The sequence below is a fragment of the Pseudopipra pipra genome, chromosome 2, assembly GCF_036250125.1.
Source record: "Pseudopipra pipra isolate bDixPip1 chromosome 2, bDixPip1.hap1, whole genome shotgun sequence".
In the NCBI taxonomy this organism is placed as follows: domain Eukaryota; kingdom Metazoa; phylum Chordata; class Aves; order Passeriformes; family Pipridae; genus Pseudopipra; species Pseudopipra pipra.
In genome coordinates, this window is record NC_087550.1 from 110652643 (window position 1) to 110671950 (window position 19308).

Consider the following 19308-nt stretch of genomic DNA (forward strand, 5'->3'; position numbering starts at 1 on the left):
TTCTCCTTGTACTTGGGCATCTGGCTGGTAATGCTGTACCTGAGCTCTTGAGCTGCTGTGCAAATGGCTATTAGCCCTTCTCTTCATAAGCCCCCCCCCAAACAGCATTTATAAGATGAAACTGTAAAAACACCCACAAAAATCTGAAGCTGATGTTTTAGTACTTAAAATTAAATAATATATTATGGAATATATTCACTTATGTAGCTTTATTGGTAATGATTCACACTGTTATAGAGAGAAACGCATTCTTCTGGTAATTGCAGGCAAACGACATACCTAGGTATTTAATTTAGAGCAAATTCCTTCAACAGCTTTTCCTGAACAAGTCAGAGCACTTGTGAGTCACAGATATTGTAAGTATAACGTGTAGCAAATTCAAATTATCCTTCAAAGGGGTTGTATTTATATACTTGCCAAGTAAACATTGTACCTCCAAAGAACAAAATTCCCAACACACACATCATTTGGAATAACACAAGCACTGCAGTTATTTAAAAACAGCACTAGGATTTTGAAGATAACGAGTAATGTTACATTTCTATTGTGCATAAACTGCAAATTTTATGCTAAGATTTCATATGTGGAATCTGAGCAGTAGATTTTGGTTGTATGCATCGGAATTTCTTGAAAGTGATAAAATTTCACAGCTGTGAGAAAGAAAATCTCTTAAGTATTTTCATGTGGCCTACCTCTGTTTATTGCAGGAGTTTCAAAATAGTATTTTAGCGTGTTAAGAAATGCACGGGTGCTAAATTAGTTTCCTTGTCTTTCTTGGATGCCTGCTATGTGAGCTCTTCAGGTACCTGAGGATGCTTATGAGGGTGAATGAATCATTCAATTTGAGATGCTGGTTTTTTGCTTCATTACTTTTGAAATTTTGAATATTTTGTAATACTTGTATCTGTTTGATAAATCCAGCTCCCTTGAACCATTGAAAGTGATAGCCATAAAGCTTCAGAAGTCTTGTACACAGGTGTAGGGAGGACAGCTATGACAAGTGCCTTTTATTATACTCCTAAATACTGTTTTACTTTTTGGATGCTTCTCTCACCCAGCGCACAGAACAGATTCAGCTACTATTTACTAATGGCTGAGAAACCATTAAACCTGTAAAGTAAACACCTTTTCCGTTTCCAAACCGATCCTGAAAAAAAATCACTGAATCGCGCCTTGAACTGACAGCTCCACGCTAGTAAAACACCACTGAAAACGAGGAGATAATACTAACGGGATGTGCACCCTTCCCAGCCCCGTCGGAAGGAAGGGGAGGCCTGCACGGGCGACTGGGTCTCCTCCGGCTCCCCGGCGTGGGGCGGCAGTGGTACCCGGGGCGGCAGCCCCGCACCCTGGGAGAGAACGGGGAGCAGGAGAAGGAGGAGAGGGAAAAAGGAGGAGAGGGGAAAAGGGGAAACGGGGCCGCTGCGGAGACGCTCCCGCCCGGCCCCGCTCCGCCGGCTGCTCCGCCCCGCTCTCCGCAGGTCGGGACGGCGGCATTCCCAGCTCCCGCCCCGTATCCCAGCACGATTCCCGCCGGCGAGAGGCGCTGCGGGGCGGCGGGTGGGGCGCTGCCGGAGCTCGGCAGGGCTCACCCAGCAGCAGAGAGGTTCGGGGGGACGCGGGTCCCCTCCCGACGGGGACGGCCGTGTGGGAGCCGCACCCGGGCGGGAGCCACAGCCGGGCGGCTCCAGCCCTTCCCGGGCGCAGCGGGAGCGCTGGGCTGCGGGAGGAGGCGAGGTTGGCTGTCACAGGGCTGCACCTGCGGGCGTCACTGCGAGCCTGCCCGTGCCCCGAGCGAGTGTCAGTGCGGGCTCGGTGCGGTGTGTGCCTTCCCTGCCCGAGCCAGGAGCCGAGCCCGCGGCGCCTGGAGCGGGACTTCGACCTCCCAGCTCCACTGGGCTGCGGAGTTGGCATTGGCAGCCCTTGGCGGCGGCGGGGATGCTGCTGCTTGTACGTGCTCTTCGTCTACTGCCGAGGTTCCTGGTGAGTCCATCGTTCTTAACAGCAACTGGTTTGGGGGTTTGTTCTGGTTGTGTTCTTTTTTATTCCTTCTTTTCCTTTCGCCGAGAGAAGGACCCGTCCTGGTGGAGAGCCTCCCGCGGGCGCCCTGCCGGGAGCGGGGAGAGAGGGTTGCGCTGGCCCCAACTTCCCACACGGAGACCGGGTGCTTCTGGCGTTAATAATCTGACGGGGGGGGGGTGCTTGTATATTAGGCTGGGGTTTATTTTTTAATGCTTTCTACCGTGCGTTACTATGAAAATCGAAGGTGGTGGATCTTGCCCGCCAGTGATGCCGTCTGTAGTGGTTGTGCCGTGGGAGGGATGCGAAGGCGCTCCCCGTCATCACTGAGCAGGTGAGCGGTTCTGTGGCGCTCAGGTGAAGATCAGCTCTTGTCGTGTGCTGCCGAAATTTTTCTTCCACCTTTTTGCTTTTAAAAATATAGTCTACTTATTCTTAAATACAATAACGTATAACTTCAATTTTATTGCGTGACTCTACAAAGAAATGAGTAAATGATAGAGGATGAGAACCACTTACATAAAGTAGTTTTGAATACTTGGATACTTTGGATACTGAGTGCAGCTAACCAACACTCTTTTCAGCATACCAAATGTGGAGTCATAGCATAAGCTGGTGATTCTGCACACCCAGAGTCAGTGATTTTTGGAAAGCCTTGTGGGAGGAGAGGAGGGGAGTATCAGCCAGGGAAACAGCCCTTTAAGCGAATGTGAGAAGATAGAGGAGCAAGTGGGACAATTACCTTTGAAGTGCACAAGTATTACTGTTTTGCTCTATGCACTTCAGCTGAGAGATTTGTGCTCCAGATGCAGCCCATTAAACATTTAAAAGCTTCTTGCTGTAAAGGCACCTTTTCTTGAGTGGATCTAAAAGAAAGAAGTGCTTGGATCATTGCCTAAAGATGCTGAGGTGAGGAATGGCCTCTTTACTCAAAAAAGAAAAGGGTTAACAACAGCCAGTGTTGGAAATTTGAAGTTAAACATCCTGAGACTAGTCAGGGTGTGCAGTTTTTTAAAATAAAAGCACTCATTAGGCTAATAAGTTCTTAAAGGTTTTTCATCATTAAAAAAACTTTAAACCAGGGATGTTTTTTCTAAAGGCAGATTTATTTTTAACAGGACTTAGTATGGGGAAATCTTATGGGCTACATGCAGGGAGGCCAGAACAGGTGATCATAATGAACCCTTATTGCCTTGATTAGGCATGTAATCAGGAAAACTGCATCATCTCTGAGCTCACACTCTCCTGTATTCTCTCTTTCCTTCAGTCCCCTGATTTTCTTGATGTAAAAGAGCTTTATAATATTGAGAGCAGCCCTGAGAAAAAGGACTTGGTGGTATTGGTTGATGAAAAGCTCAACATGACCTGGCAAGTGCCCTGGCAGCCTAGAAAGCCAACTATGTCCTGGGCTGCATCAAAAGCACCGTGGGCAGCTGGTCGAGGGAGATGATTGTGAACCTCTACTCCACTCTGGTGAGACCACAGCTGAAGTGCTGTGTCCAGTTCTGGAGTCCCCAAACATAAGAAGGATATGTACCTGCTGGAATGAATTCAGGGGAGCCTCTAGAGTTGATCAGAAGGCTGGACACCTCTTTTATGAAGACAGGCTGAGAGAGCTGAGGTTGTTCAACCTGGAGGACAGAAAGCTCCACGGAGACCTTGGAACCCTTTCCAGTACCTAAACTGGGTTACAAGAAAGCTGGAGAGGGACTTTTGATAAGGGCGTGTACTGGTAGGGTGAGGGGTAATGGCTTTAAGCTGAAGGAGGGTCTATTTAGATTCGATATTAGGAAGAAATTCTTCACTGTAAGGTTGGTGAGGCACTGTAACAGGTTGACAGAGAAACTTTGAATGCCCCATTCCTGGAAGTGTCAGAGGCCAGGCTGGATGTGGCTCTGAGCAACCTGGTCTAGTGGAAAGTGCCAATGGCAGGAGGGTTGGAACAAGATGAAATTTAAGATGAAATTTTCAACCCAAACCTTTCTATGTTTCTGTGATATCAATGGTTAGCTTTTTGCTATCTGTTTTCCTGTGTATTTTTAATATAAGTCATTACCCAAATGCAATTAGATCCAGGTTGCTCCATGTTTCTGTTTTGCATCTAAACAATTATAGTGAAGTTCTGGAAGGTGAGAGTTGCAATGAGAGTTGATGTTCGTAGATCTGAATAAGGTCTGAGGAATGTGGTTTGTAAGGTTGGAGGTGTGGGTATGATTTCAGCATGCTTAAACATTTGAACTGATTTCTAAGCTGACTTCAGGACTCAAGAAATACTTATTAGCATGTTTGACTTTTGTAGATTTCATGGTAGGTGAAATTCCCAAATCTTCATTTGCGAAGCCTAGCCATGAGATGAGAGAGGTAGGTGAAACCTTAAGTTCTTTAGGGAGGGAGAAGTGCTCATTTAACCAAAATTCTATGTGAATTATGTCTTGTAGCTGTATGAGTTAGAGTGGAAAGACAGTAGGTATAAATTAAACAGTTTTCGTTGTGATGGTGCAGCTATCTAGTCGTTTGCCAGTCTGCAAAACATGATCTGGTTATATAATGCTCTCTCTAAATCTCCATATCCAGAGGGATGTATTTCATATCTGATGATTAACTACTGTCTACTAGTAAGATGTTTGGTCTTGTGGGGTGGGAATCTGTTTGATAGAATGATGGCTGAACACATCTGCAGTGCAGGATTTTGCTATGACTGAGCACTTTGTTTCCCAGTTCTTTATTGCTATTGTCTTGTCTACATTTACTCTGCCCTCATCAAACTTCCCTCATACCAGGGATGAGCACACTCGAGTGTTTGTTGTCCCAGAGCCTGGAAAGCAGAACAGGTGAGCACAGTTGGAAGAGTAGACCTTGAAGATCAGTGTGGGTTTGGGTCCAAGGGTGGAAGGTAGGAGGTACAGGAAGCTGTTATGTGTGTATTTCTTTGGACTTTTGGAGTCATTTTCTCAACTCTTTATATAGGAGGAATGTATAAACATATACATGCAATGTATACCAATGATCATAACATATACAATACATGCCAAAGAAGCCTTCTGCCTTCCTCCTGTTCCAAACAGCCTGGCTTTGCTGTATCTTAGTCTGCCCCTGCTGTGATCATGTGGCCCCATTCTGTGGGATTTTCCATTACTTGAGAACCGAATTTGTCTGTTGTTTGGTTTTTTTCTTTTATTTTTTTTTAAATATTTCTCTGCCTGCACTGAAATTTCTACATAATTCAATTACTTTAATCTGTACCTTTTTATTTTCATTGTAACTTTTCCCTGGGTATGCTTTTTGTATTGCTTAGAAACAGGAATGGATATCAGAAATGAAACAAAATTCCATTGTGGTTTGAACTATATTCCACAAGTGAGTATTAACATGAAGCTCCTTAAATGAGCATTTTATTTATTTTGAATAGAGTTGCTAGGCATCTTCACTTCAGTGCATCTCTGGAATATTTAAGTTATATTTCAAAGTCCTCTTTTCAGTTGCTTTGCCTTGGTTCTAGGTGAATTTATCACAGCTTTTTTTGTGAGAGACCATCATCTCACCCATTTCCTGTGAGGAACACGGTGCTTCTTAGCAGTGGTTGGGATGACTCGTGAGGTGAATGCAGCTGAACATGTTCTTGTCTCTCCACTGGGACTCCAGTAACTTTTGAATTAGACAACTACCTTTCACCTGTACAGCCTGGGAAACTGTGTAAGTAGCAGTGTATCAGCAGATGAGAGGAAAACATGTTCATAGGGTGAAGGACTCCAAGTATTTACATCATATAGTACAGGGATGGGGACAATGTAGGACTTGTATACAGCACTGATGTGTTTTCAGGGCTTCAACAGGACAGTGGAGCTTGAAGGAGATGTTTGGGTTGTTTTATTTTTATATGTATGACAGCAAAATTGCAGATATTATCTGAATACTGTGGAAACAAACATCTTTGACCAAGAGAATGTTGTTTCCGAGGATTCTGCTATTAGATTTCAGGCAAGAACTGGTGTTTGAAAGCAAGCCATTCATCACTTGGAGATGACATTTTTCATTTGCAGTTACTGCATGACACAGTTAATGGCTTTTTGAGCAATTGTATGTGCTTTGACTCTGAGCTTGCCTCCTCGCTTTTGAGGGCATTGCAGAGGTGTAGAGAAGATCAGTCTCAGCAAGAGATGTACTTGATATCACTCCTGAAACCTCATTACTTTTCCTGAATTTTTGCACCAATCCCTGGTGCCTGATGAGTCAGAGAAGAGAAAAATGGAGGAAACAAGGAACCAAATTCTCATTCTTGCGATACGAGGCCTTAAGAAAATAAATAGGTTAATGACGCCAAGGATGACGGGGGCTTAAACACACATGTGGCTTCAGAAGGTTAAGAGAAACATGACATACATTTGATCAAATAAAGGCATGGTCTAGGAATTAGCATCCATTTGCTGTAGACATTAATGCAGTAATAGCAGTAACTGTATTATGAAGTGTGTTAACACTGACAGACAAGAACATGAGATTTGTATTGGGAATGAGGAATCTTCATCTTGTGTAAAATGACCCAGAAGACTGGAATATGACAAAAGTGAGTATTCTTGAAACCTGTAGGTTTCAAACAGGTTTGGGTTTTACATTGGTTTTACATACCAGTAAGAAAACGCAATCCAGCTGCCTGCAGGGAAATGTTGCATTGCAGAAGTCATTTTTTCTAACAGCTTTTTCTACACTAGCTGTTGTTTCTGTAACATTTTTTCACAGTTGCCAACTATAAACCAGCTTCCTTGACTCTTGTTGTTCTCTGGAGTAAAAGTGCAAGTACGTTCTTTTCTCCAGGAGCATTTCTATCCCTTTGTTCTACAGGCATATTTTAAATAGACTTAGATGATACATTAGTAATGTCTATTAACTGTTGGCATCTTTATCCAGATTAGAGCTCTCTTCAATGTTATTACCCATGTTAAGTTTTAGAGGGGAAAAATAGTGAAGCTATAGCTAAGTTTTTAATGGGACTGTAGTTCTTAACCCTGTCTAGTTTTGAAAGAAAAATATGGCTGAGTAGGATGCAATTAGGAGAAGAATAAGAATTAATGCATTGGAGAATAATGATTTATTAGGTAAGGCTGAAACCAAACAAGGGAGAAAGCTATACCTCCTTGGTATTTTGTTCTGCTGGGAAATTATGGCAGCAAAGAAAGGTGGAGAACTATGAGTAACCTGTGCAAACACAAGTGTCATCTGGCTGCTGGGGTAAGTAAGGAGTGCCCTGAAAGATGGGTGTGAGGAATTCTGTGTGCCATGGTGTGTTTGTAAACCCTGTACTTTCATTAGTGTGTGTTTGTCTGGCTTTGGCCTTTCTAAATTCAGAACCTGAATGGAGGCCATTTCGGTAAATTTAATTCTCTCAAGATTTCAGCTGCCAGCATTTTGGACTAGAAATAGTATTCCTGTGGATTTTCTGTTTTTTTTCTGAATGTTTTCAGGCATGGGTTTGTTTTGGTTCTGATTGTGAGAACCTTTAATGAAATTGTTTAAATGGTACAATCCATGATAAGGTACAAGTATCTCTTTATCAAACCTTTTCTTAAGATTTTTTTTTTAAGACAATCTCTGATCTGACAGGAATTTCCTGTTGCCCTGAAATCACTTTAAATCATGACCTTGCCATTTCATTTCACTTGTGGAAGGGAGCAGAAACACGTCAAAATGATTTGTGGGACATGAGTTTTGAAAGTACACATTCTCATTTAAGTATCTAAATAATTAATGTAATATTTTTTATATCTGAATTGAACTTATGAGCTTCCTTCTGATTAACTTAGTGAAAACGTTTTGATGTTAGTTTGCCACATCACGTTTTCAAATAGAAAAAGACTGTGTTTGGAAGTAAGAGCAGCTAAGCATTCAGCTTCAGGCTTGGTGGAAGACTTGAACCACTGATACCTGCAAAAGCATCCTCACTAATGTAGTGAGCATAAAGCTCATGACTGCTACAAATGTTTCGGACATTGTAACTTTTCCAAATAAAACTGGGTTTTCAGGGAAACAAGGGAAAATAAACGTTCTAAAGGATTTGTCTTCAGTGCCCCCATCCTTCAGCTTCCAGTGAATTTGTAGGTGGTTTTAAAACCATTAGATGTCCACTAGTAATGGTCATCTACAGTGACCTGGACAATGTCTGACCATTTCCAGGCTTGTGCCTAGACAAAATTCAGCTTATGATTTCAATGGTTCTGATAGCAGTGTATCCCTTATGTGAGAAGAGGAAACTCTTCTTACAACCTGCTTCCCTACATGAGTCAGGCATGCAAAACATCCAGTAACAAAACTTGTGAATCAGTCTGCGGAAGGTAATTTGTTGAATTCATCACTTTTCAGAACAGAGTTAGGCCTTTTGGGCATGTTTAGAAACACTTTACATATTTTGTGCTTTTACATGTAAGAGTGGGACCTTTGGCTCGAAGGTAATGGTGTAGAATTGTTTTCCAAAGAGCTTGCTGCCTTCTGAAAATTTCTCTTTCTCTCCCAGACTCAAGACTGAAGGACTTGTTCCTGGGTAAAAGCAAAAAAAAAAATAAAATCTGTGGGTTTTCATTTATCTTGCTTTAAAAGTCTTTGCATTCAGCCTCTCCTGAAATGACATGGCTGAAAGTCCTCTTTCTAAATAAGTGCAGTCTGTCTTCTTTCCCTTTCCTATGCCTGCTGCCATCATGAAGGTTCTGGCTTTCAGTCATTGAACCTCTGCACTCATTCACATCTTGGTTTATGAGATGGATCTGAGTCAGTGCTGTTACTAAAGACAGGGTGATTTCATTACTTTCATTTTAAAAGTACTGCAGATTGATTCAGAGGCTCACTATGTCTGTAGTGGGCTGCCTCAAAGTGCACAGCAATATCACGAACAAAGCTTTTTTTTTTGTCTGACTTTCCTCCCTTTAATTGGGAAAGTAATATTAAAACAGCAATAACTGTTTCTGAACTTGAAATCTGGGCAATATATTTCATTTGATACCAAAAACATAGGCTTTAGGTAATACAACATGGATGATTGCAAGTTTGTTTGGGGTATGTGTTGACATGTATCACATGTATCAGTAGCACACAAACAGCTGATCTCAACTTTAAAAAGTTCATGACTTAATGAAAAATGAGAGAACTTTATTAGCAAAAGCTGTTTATGGTGGAATGGTTTATTGTACGTGCTTTGTACATGTTTTTTTTGATTGTCCTGTCCTCAAAAAGCTAGAAATAATCCAAGTCTTGTTTGATACTCTTGTCTTCTGTCTTGATACAATTCTTCCGATTCTACTTGGACGTAGACCACACCTCATGTATGAACTTGCACTTTTCTGAAACTGCATTTATTTTTGACATTCTCAAAAATGCCCCATTTGACCTTCTGGCCCTTGTTAATGGTGAAGGAATGAGACCAGGTTACAGTTTTTAATTGTGACCTTGGAGGAACAGAGTAATGGCAAGAGGGACAGAATAATGTATCACCATGTGGCAGCCTGACACAGATAGGAATGTGAGGTTTATATTTTGTTTTTTCTGTGCAGGGTGTTTTTTCTTCTGTTGTTGTTTTTGTTTTTTGTTTGTTTGGTTGGTTTGGTTTTTAAAAAGGTAATTCTAGTGACAAAATAACTGGTAAAAAGACAGGAGTCACTAAATGGAGTGGAGCTGCTTGTCTTACTGTAGTCTCTGATTTTACAGTAGGGATACTTCTTATGTAGGTGCAGGCTGAAGCCAGAGAAAGAATGACAGAGAGGTTTTTTTTTACCCTTCTGACTTCAGAGTGAAGTGTCATCTCATTGCATTGGGTTGAGATTGAGTCATGGTCATCAGAGGAGGAGCTGGAATCTATTGCATGCCCCAGTTGGCTGAGTCCTTTCACTTGGCTTCAGGAGGAGAAAGAACAAAATGAGCCATAGAGTGATTTGGGTTGAAAGAGTCCCTATGGACCACCCAGTTCCAACCCCCTGCCATGGGCAGGGAAACCTTTCAGTACACCAGGTTACCATCCAACCTGACCTGGAACACTTCCAGGGATGGGGCATCCACAACTTCTCTGGGCAATCTGTTCCAGTGCCTCAAGACAATAAAAGATGCTCAGAAGTTCAACATTGCAGTTCAACTATAGCCTGTATGGTATGAAAGCTGTAGGTTTATTTAAAAAAATTAATATATTTGTTTGTATACACAAAAAATCTCAAGTTGATTCACAAAGAGGATTTATTTTTTGTTAGATTAATATGCAAATGTTTTCAGATAGTTCTGCTTGAGGACTGAAATGAAATAATGCTCAATTATCAGTGCATAAACTGAGAGAAGGCTGAAAACATTCTTTCCATTACTGCAAATATTCTTGAGCTTTGCTGACAGTGTAAGGCCCCTGCTGGTATCTTTCCACTTTATTTTTTTCTTTTTTGTCTTGAGGAGCAAAATAAAAAGACCTCTAAATCCTAAATGAAAAAGTGCATAGCAATATATTCTCCTTTCAGTGTTGTAAGCAGATATGTAGACAACATTTTGGAAAGGAACAGACTAAAATTACATATATGAGGTCTTAAAAGCGTTATATTTGTGTTCCTGTGGATAAATAATTCTGGTATCCTTCTACGGGATCCTAGTTTTATGGATGTTTTCCTTTACTGCAATACTAACATGCACACCCAAATAGCAGTTTTTAGGTGAAAGAGGAGCAGCAGCAGGATTATGCAATATCAGGTCTCAAGGGGCAGGAGGCAATAAGCAGGAGGCCAGTGTCAATTAGCAATCTGGGCTTTGTGGTTTAGAAAGAGTTTCTTTTTTCCTCCCAGCAGGTTTCTGTTTAGTTTTCAAGGACCTAGAATACCTGAGCAGATTGTGGCTCATTTTAAAAGTGTAGGGAGAAACTTACTCTTTTGAAAGATTGTCTTTAATTAGCAGTGGGAAATACCTCTAATGTTGAAGTGTACTCCCTGTGGCATGATGTTCTTTGTTTACCAGTGAATAGTGTGAAAGAAAATGGACCATCTGCACAGCACCCTAAAAATGAGAATCTTTCAATTGGTCAAGCATTCAAGCAAATGTTTCTGAATTAGCCAGATGTCATTTACTTTCATATTATAAAGTATCTGCATCCTTAAATTAAGGGACTATGACCATATTCTTTGAATTGACTATTAATACATTACAACTTCTCTGTTGTTTTTTAAGGAATCCCACAGTGCTGACCCACCCAACTTATTATTGCTGCATCTCCAATTAATACCTAATGGACTTTGAGTACTTTGATTGAAAAATACACAGCATAATGCAGCATAATTTTGGCCTTCTGCTTGTGTGATTTTTTTTTTTTCCACTTCAGTAGTATAATACTCAGTAGTAGAGGCTGACTCCTCTCACTATGTTATGAAACCCCTGATGTATAATGAAATGTAAATTGAGGGTCAGAATGAGGCAATATGTAGACACAAGTGAACAGTAATGATCATGATGGCGTGGTAATGGAATGCTGTGTGGTACTTGAAATGTTTTGGATTCTCTAGAAATAAATGGAAATTCTACAAATTACGCCTTTTGGATGAAAATGTGTTCAGTGATTCTAGCAGAGCATGCTTTAATGTGCTCAGTGACTGTGCTGGTTTATTGCAATTCCCTGGCTACCTGAGACCTTTTGGTTTTTCTCTAACAGTTGTAACAAAACGTTGTATTGAAGGAAAATAAGAATGGAGCTGAACCCAAATGAAAAATATAATGACAATTCATTTTTCTTCAGCAGAGTTATAACAGTTTATATTGCCAGAGGAGCTGGATCCCCGTATTTAAAGTAGTTTAAACTAGGCTCTTTGTTCTCATGGAGAATTCTATCTGGTACAATGGATAGGAAGAACACCTTTAGTGTTCTTCCAGACACAAACTTAAATGGCTAATTCCCTCACACAGGGGCACTCACATCGGAAAATATGCTAGAGGCTTGTAGCAGAACTGGAGACTGGTAGTTCTCAATCTTTAATGAAAACTCAGATCCTGTGAAATTGAGGTCTATGCATGTTCATGGGGGCAGATTTTAAAGGCAAGCTTGAAAATCAAAGCTGGCTTTCCAAGATTTGTGTCAGTTCTGGACTGGAACAGCACCTAAATGGAATTGGTTTGAGTAGGTTTTATTCTAGAGTGAACTTTGAACAGAATGATTGTTGCAGTCACGATGGCTTAAACACAAAGAAAATAATTTCTTCAAGCTCTAGCAAAACTAGGTAGTTTTACACGGGTCTAATTATTTTACTCTTGGAGTCCCTTTTCCAACCCCCTGTAAAAGCACTAAGGGCAGAGTGACTACTTTTCCAAAATACTGTTACACCTTCCCCATATTAAGAGACTGCAAGTATTTATGTATCTGGAGACCTCGCTAGGAGTGGGAGTGTGAGAACTGTGACAAAATAAAAAAAAAACAGGAGAGCAGTTAGCCAAACAGAAAACAGCTAAATAGGATTTAAGGCTTACAACCTTTAGCTGTGATACTTTGCAGCGAGGTTTCATGACCTGTGCTGCTGCAGTTTTTCATGTTCTTTGAGGCTAAGGCATAAAAGCACTCACGTTATGCTAGAAACAAAGGTCCAGGAAGGCTGGTGTTTCAGACTATGAAAGAACAAAAGGAATGGGACAAATACAAAAGAATATCTTAATTTTTTTCCCCGTAATTCTCTACAACTCTAAAATTAAATGGAACCAGTGCCCCTGTGCTTCCTAAGTTAAATTTGTGTCTGGACTACTGCAACTAATAGACCTGATAGTTTAAAAATCAAAGCAGACTTTCTCAATTCTGTGAAACCTCCTATAGTTGTTTCTATGCTAATACCCCAGTTATTAGCCCTAGATTTCAGTGCCTTGCTCTCTCAGTCTACCAATTTAATTAACTTTTACACCATTTATAGTATTGCTTTACACAAGAAAGTCATCAAATGAGCTATTTGGTTTGGTGTGTAGTATTCCTTCTTTTTACTAAGCAAATAGTTTCAGCTGTTCCAGAAACCTGAATTTCTTTGCTTAAGGGATGACACAGATGTTTATGGAAGTCCCGAAAGACCCTCCCTTCTGGTAAGAGTGAGACCAGAAGAACAAATAGAATCAGTTGATTTGGATGTACTATAAGTGACACAGCCAGCAATTCTTATAGATCAGGTTGCCCAGTATGTCTTACACATAGTATGTTTTTAATTTTGTATTTATTTTATTGAGTAGATATGGTTGATTTTTGTTTATTTGTTGGTTGGTTTTGGCTTTTTTGTCTTCACATTCCTCCCAAATCAGCCTGAATTTGACCATTGGGAAATCTGTGTTTTCATGTATTCAGTAGCTTTTCCAAGTCTTCATCAAACTTGCATGAGCTATGCTTTCCCCCAGAAGCTTAAAATGTGGTTTTAACCAGATAAGTTGTAATAGCATCTGCAAAAAGATATTACCTGACACAAAACGCTTCCTATCCTGTTTTTTAAGTTTGAAGTCCCTGTCCTACAACTTGTATATGAATTTGTGAAAATGGAAACTGTGTATACCTATGACAAAGTAAGAGGAATGTGGTGGGTGTATTTCTTGGTTCTTTTCAGAATCTTCATCTAAAATATGTCCCAAAACATGAGCGTGAGTACCGTGAAAACTTCATCTCTGATGGGTAACTTGGCAAAGTTGTTAGAAAATTGACCTTTTATAATGGAAAAAAATATCAGTTAGTTTTTAATAGAGAGTCTTCTCTACCCACCTAATGTTATATTCTGAGTAATAAAGAAGAGACCCTATTTGCCACAAAAAAATAAAAGGGTGATTTTAGTAATTTGACATATTGTGTGTGTTTTAGTGAAATATCTGCCATACCCATGATATCAGTGAGCCTTGTGATCCTTGATGTATTTTTCATTGAGATAGACTCTTGAAGAAAGAGAAGGGGTTCTCCCTGTGTCATCTGAGAGCTGAAGTACAGAGAAATTGAGATTTGCTATGGTTTGCATGTGGTGGGTGGCAATTGTTTCTTCTTCATGTCAACCTGCTGCTCCTCTTGGAGGATTATTGTTTTTCATATTTTTCCATGGTTTTAGGGATTCTCACGAGTAGTGGTGAACTGATAATTAACATGACAATATATCACATAACAAAAGTGTTTAAGAAACTTCCCAAGAATTCAGTTATTTAATAATAGTTACATGAAAATCACTTTTATAGATAGAACTTTTATTTTAGAAATTCCTATAATAAATTACTGAGGAGGCACAATCCAACTGAAGAGTTAGAGAAAGCTAAATAATACTAAATCTGTTTTTAAAAACCTTTAAATGAATTGTAGTAAGCTTTGCCTGCTACTACAGGAAAACTGAATATTTGAAAAGCTGATGAAAATTTCAGAGATCAGTCCAAGTAAGATACCAGGGAAGGTAAATTTGTGGATGGAATTTGAGAATAGTTTCATGTGATATTATGTATTTAAGCACATGTGAGTATTACACATTCCCCAGCATTCTGCTGAATTTGACAGTCTAAATCCTACTTACCCAATTCTGGGGCAGCATGGAAAATGAGCGTCTGAGTAATCTGTGTCTAACAATTAAATGGTCACTTAATCTTTCTTCTCCAGGCTGTAGGGCATGTTCCACTATCTAACAGTATTCATATACTTCTGTTCCCTTTGCCTTCACAAGTCATGAGTAGTCTTCTTATCAACTGGCAGCAATAAGGCCTGCACTTAGTACATCCAGGATCAGTGGATTCATTTAGTAAACCAATTTTAGTCCACACCTATAGACTTGGAAATCTAGCTGTGCCTCTCCTTTTACCTTTATGGGTAGGACTTCCCTGTTTCCAAACATATGACTGCATAAAATAAGCTTTTTTAAAATGTTATTTTTTTTTTATTTTTATTTAAACACAATATTTTTGAGTATCCTGGCTTACTCCCTTCACAAACAACAAGGAGAACATCCCACATGTGAGATCATCTCCCATGCAGCTCCTCAGTGATTAGCCAGAGACGGCCTCTCCTTGATCTGTCCATGGTCCCAGGATAACGCTGGTCTAGCCTGGTGAAAAAAATCAGACTTTGCTAATGTGTTTTGGCAAGGCATCCTTGGCCCATCACATCTCCAAACCTCTTGTTTCTTTTCCTCTGATGTGCAGACTTGTATCCTTTGCTGAGTCACAGGAACACACAACTCTGCCTTGAGCTGTGGGATGGATGATTCCTGCGCAGTTCAGATTGTTTGGAAGGGTTGGATCCGTGCTAGGAAACTATACCTGGAGATTGGGCTTTCTAGTGGGTTATGAGCAGGAGAGATGCCAAGGTGTGGTGCAGCACAGTAGATTTTATCCTCCCCTGTTATCTCATCTGCCAGGTGTGTGGTGAGCCAACCACATTTGTTCACTCAAGTTCACAACTGGGGAAAAGCACTGGGGTTGCTGTGAAGGAGACTGAACAATAAAGGGAGCCTAAGGTGGGACTTGAGTGAATCTGATACATAAGATTTGACAGATTTACCATCTCTGATGGTAAAATTCTCCTTCAGAGAGGAGAAATGACATGTTGAGAAACAAAGTAATTGCTATTAAAAAGTAGCTTAATTCCTTTTTTATTTTTTTGTGGGAATTCATATTGTATCTGCATTCAAGGTGTATGCAGAAAATGAGTTTTTCAGGTGATGCTGAAAGAATTGTGAGTAATCCTTGCAAAGGAGGTTTAACTGTGGGTTAGATTTTCGTGAACATGATGGAGCACATCTGGAAGTAACTTTTTGGGCCAATGCATGTGAAACTCAGAAATTAATTCCCTGAGGTTTTTTCTAGTGCTCATAGACCATTGCAGTGGTGGGACATTCGAATCCTATGGTAGCACAAAAAATGTAAAAATATCACCATCACTCTGTATGCACACTAGTCCTGCAATGTTTTTTATTTATTTTTGAAGCTGGTTGAACTTCAGTTTCTTCATGCACTCAGTCTGTTGACATTGTGCTAGCAACATTGAGCTATAGAGTAGAGAGACCATTCACTGATTTTCCACAGTTTAGTGATCATAATTTTTGAATAATTAAACTGCAAATGTATCTATTTATTAGTTTATCAAATCTTCTGGGTAACAGCCAGAATATATCAAAATTAGTTTATCATGCCTTGGTTGTAACATTCAGTGATCTAAAGGTTGATCCTTTCATAGAAAAGCACATTTCAATCTGCAACCATTTTCTCTTCCTCCTGCTATGCACCAAAAAAAAAAAAAAAAAAAAGAAGGGCTCAAACTCAAATTTAATTCAATGAAAGCTTAAATTTTATTGTTGTTTTTAATGGAGTGTTGTTCCCTGCTTGAACACCACATGGTTGGAAGCCTTACTGAGGGTGTTACGTGCACACAGCTCAGCATCCCGTGGTCTCTCTGTGAATATTTGAGTTCATACTGTGTTTGACCTATGGGCTGGCACAACTGCACTGCAGAGCTGTGCCATCGAACAGGCTGCTAAACAATGCTGAATTCAACTAGAAAGTTCTTCCATTTGCCATTCTCTGTTGTTTTGTGATGTGCTGTGCTTCCATTTTTAAGAGACTGTTCAGTAATGCTGAAGGTGTAGCATTTGTACATCATTTGTACATTGAAAAGGTGAAGGATTGGAGGGAGGAAGGCTGTGAATCTAAATTTGCTAAAAAGTAACTTAAGAATTTCTAGGACTCATCATTTCAGAGGGGAAGGAAGTGCTGTTCTGAGGGTGTTTTAATCCACTATTTCAGTAAAGTCTTGATGTTTTCCTAATAATGGATTAAAGTACTAAAGTCGATGTTGTCTCCAGGTACTATTTTTAGCAAGAATTTAACTACCCCTACAGAGGGGGTACAGGTTGCCAGAAGGGATCAAGTTTGCCTCTGTTGTTGTTGGGGCTGGTCTGTAGGCTTTTGGGTTAAATCTGGAGCAGCTGAGAAGTTAGAGCTTCAATGCTCTGTTTCCAAGTACAGTCCCCTCAGATTGGAGGAGAATATTTTATCCTTTTATATGCTTTTAATAGCCTAAGGTGTGTTCTCTATGAGGCTGTGCTTTTTGTTCAGTAGATCCTATGTGGCAAAGACAAAGCTATGTTATTTATTTATGTTGTTACCTTCTGATCATATTTTCAACTTTCAAACAGCAGTTTGAAACTGCAATATAGGCTTTATCTGCTGCTGCTTCTTCTGCATTATACAGCCCTAATAACATTCTCTATAACTCTGACATTTTTGGGGTTTTTTTTGCTTATTTTTAAGAGCCTATATAAGAAAAACTTATAGAAATATGAATCCCTAAATATCTTCCAAGATGGTGTCTCACAGCTGGAAAGTACATTTAGCTTCTGTGACTTTCTTAGTGTCTCTTGCTATCCTATTGTTGGAAATTATTAGCTTTAGAATAGTGCTGATGATTTTAAACAAATGCTGCAGTTTCCGATTTCCAGTTGATTTTAGATGCTGTGTTGAATATGAATATAGAAATGTGATAATGTTGTTTGTAATGGTTTTCCAGTTTCTCAATTTTCCTCTGTCACTGTCACTTTTTACTAAACACAGTCATTGCTCTCCTGTTCTGCCCTGGTGTGTATGTATGCCTGTATAAAAAAATGTATGTAGTGGATAAATGTGGGGGTTTTCCCATTAAAAAATGGGTCTTGTGGCTTTTTGGAGGGTGTAGAGAAGCCCTTGAAAGGAAAGAAGATGAGTGAAGGGTTCTTGTTCCCTATAACAAGGCGAAGTATTTTATACTTTAGGGCCTGACACTCAAAGCTGCGAGGTGTCCATAAGTTTCTTGAAAATCATATGGCATTACAGATGCTCAATATACTTGAGAAATCAGCCTGTCTGTAACTAGAGTGTCCAGCCATCAAGAAACATTAAATTACCTAAGTGTTTCCCTTCTTGTCCTGTCATGAACCTATAGGATTTTGCTTTTCTAAATAAAAAATAATATATCAAAAATACTATATATAGATCAGTGTTTGTAAGGTACTTGGATACATGTGTACAAGTATGATAAAAAAAGTAAAGTCTTCTATTAATTCTGTATTCAGGAGTGAGAAAATGTGCAACAAATGAGACATGGACTGTATGGTGAGTGGGGAAACTTGGAAGAAATTTGGGACAGCTGCTTTTCCATGATCTTTCCTGTGTCTTGAATAGAACAGAAGTCCTGTGGAAAATAAAATTTGTGGTTGTGTAATATTTAAAACTTTTTCATATTGCTAAGCAATATGAAAAAAAATTGGCACATTTTTAAGATGTTGAGCAGCTGCAAGTCTGAGGTAGTATGAAAGGCTGTACCCAAGGCACTGTGACTTAAGGGTTTTTGTTTTGTTTCCTGAAAAAATCCGGGAATATCGTTCACAATACAGCAACAATTACTTTGGGGTTTCATGTACACACACACAAGCTTAATTCCTGAGGGTTGGAATAGCACTGATTCACAAGTAGGAGTTATTACAGCATATTAATTTGGGATGATCAGAAAGTGATTTTGTTTGCATTTATTTACTCTGATTTCTGGAAATATTACTATGGGGGCTTTAAGTTAAAGTGAAAAATTGTGTTTGAACTTGCTGATTCGCAGTAATGATAAAGGAGAGAGTAAAGACATAGATGGAATAAAAAACATGCACTTTTTTAAAATTGGAGAAGCTTATTCTTCTGTCATAAAATAAGTCTTCCAGTTTTTATAGGTTCTTGTGTGGTCTCGGAAGGGACCCAAATGGTTATCAGTACCTAATAATCTACATGTAGACATGTGGGCAGTGTTTGCTGGTGAGTGGTGTTCCAATACCAATGGACAGGGAAGGTGACTTGATCTAATACTGGAATAAATCACAAAAAAATTTCTCTCCTTTTCTCTTTCTCAGCCATATGGGTTTATCCCGTAGGGAGGTGATTTTTTTTTCCAGATTATCTTGGAAGATAAAATAGTCTGCCCCAGATAAGGTGCATGTATGAATCCTTTTGAGCTGGTCTTCTAGGCTGAGAACATGAGCTGTGTGCAACAGCAAGCTGATATGTTAGCATGGGGAAAATAAAACCAACCCTGAATCTCTGTGCTCCGAGTGAGTCAGTGATTGAATAGATAAATCTTATTAACCTTTCAACAGTCCCAAACTTAAATTGTCCTTATCACTCCCATGTACTCCCTGAAGGCATCTATTAAACTATAGTTGCTGCATATGACATGTAAGGAGAAATGCTCAGCAGTGGAACACGGGTATCTAACATTTGATGGCTGGGAAAAGTGTAACTGTATCCACACCTATAAATTATTAACCATGGTCCCATATATGTATCCTTAGTTTC

The 19308-nt window shown here is 39.8% G+C and overlaps 1 protein-coding gene across 6 annotated transcripts in view; it reads left to right on the forward strand.

Annotated features, from left to right (window-relative positions):
- Window positions 1-1539: 1539 nt before the first annotated feature.
- The window catches only part of SYTL5 (synaptotagmin like 5), an 88277-nt gene continuing 70508 nt past the window's right edge, over window positions 1540-19308 (forward strand). The window contains exon 1 of one of the 6 annotated variants that reach the window (XM_064646859.1): window positions 1540-1983. The gene's annotated coding sequence lies outside the window, so the exon portion shown is untranslated. Of the gene's footprint in view, window positions 1984-2266; window positions 2354-19308 lie in introns of those variants that run through there. The other 5 variants (XM_064646858.1, XM_064646856.1, XM_064646861.1 and 2 more) reach the window with 5 other exon arrangements.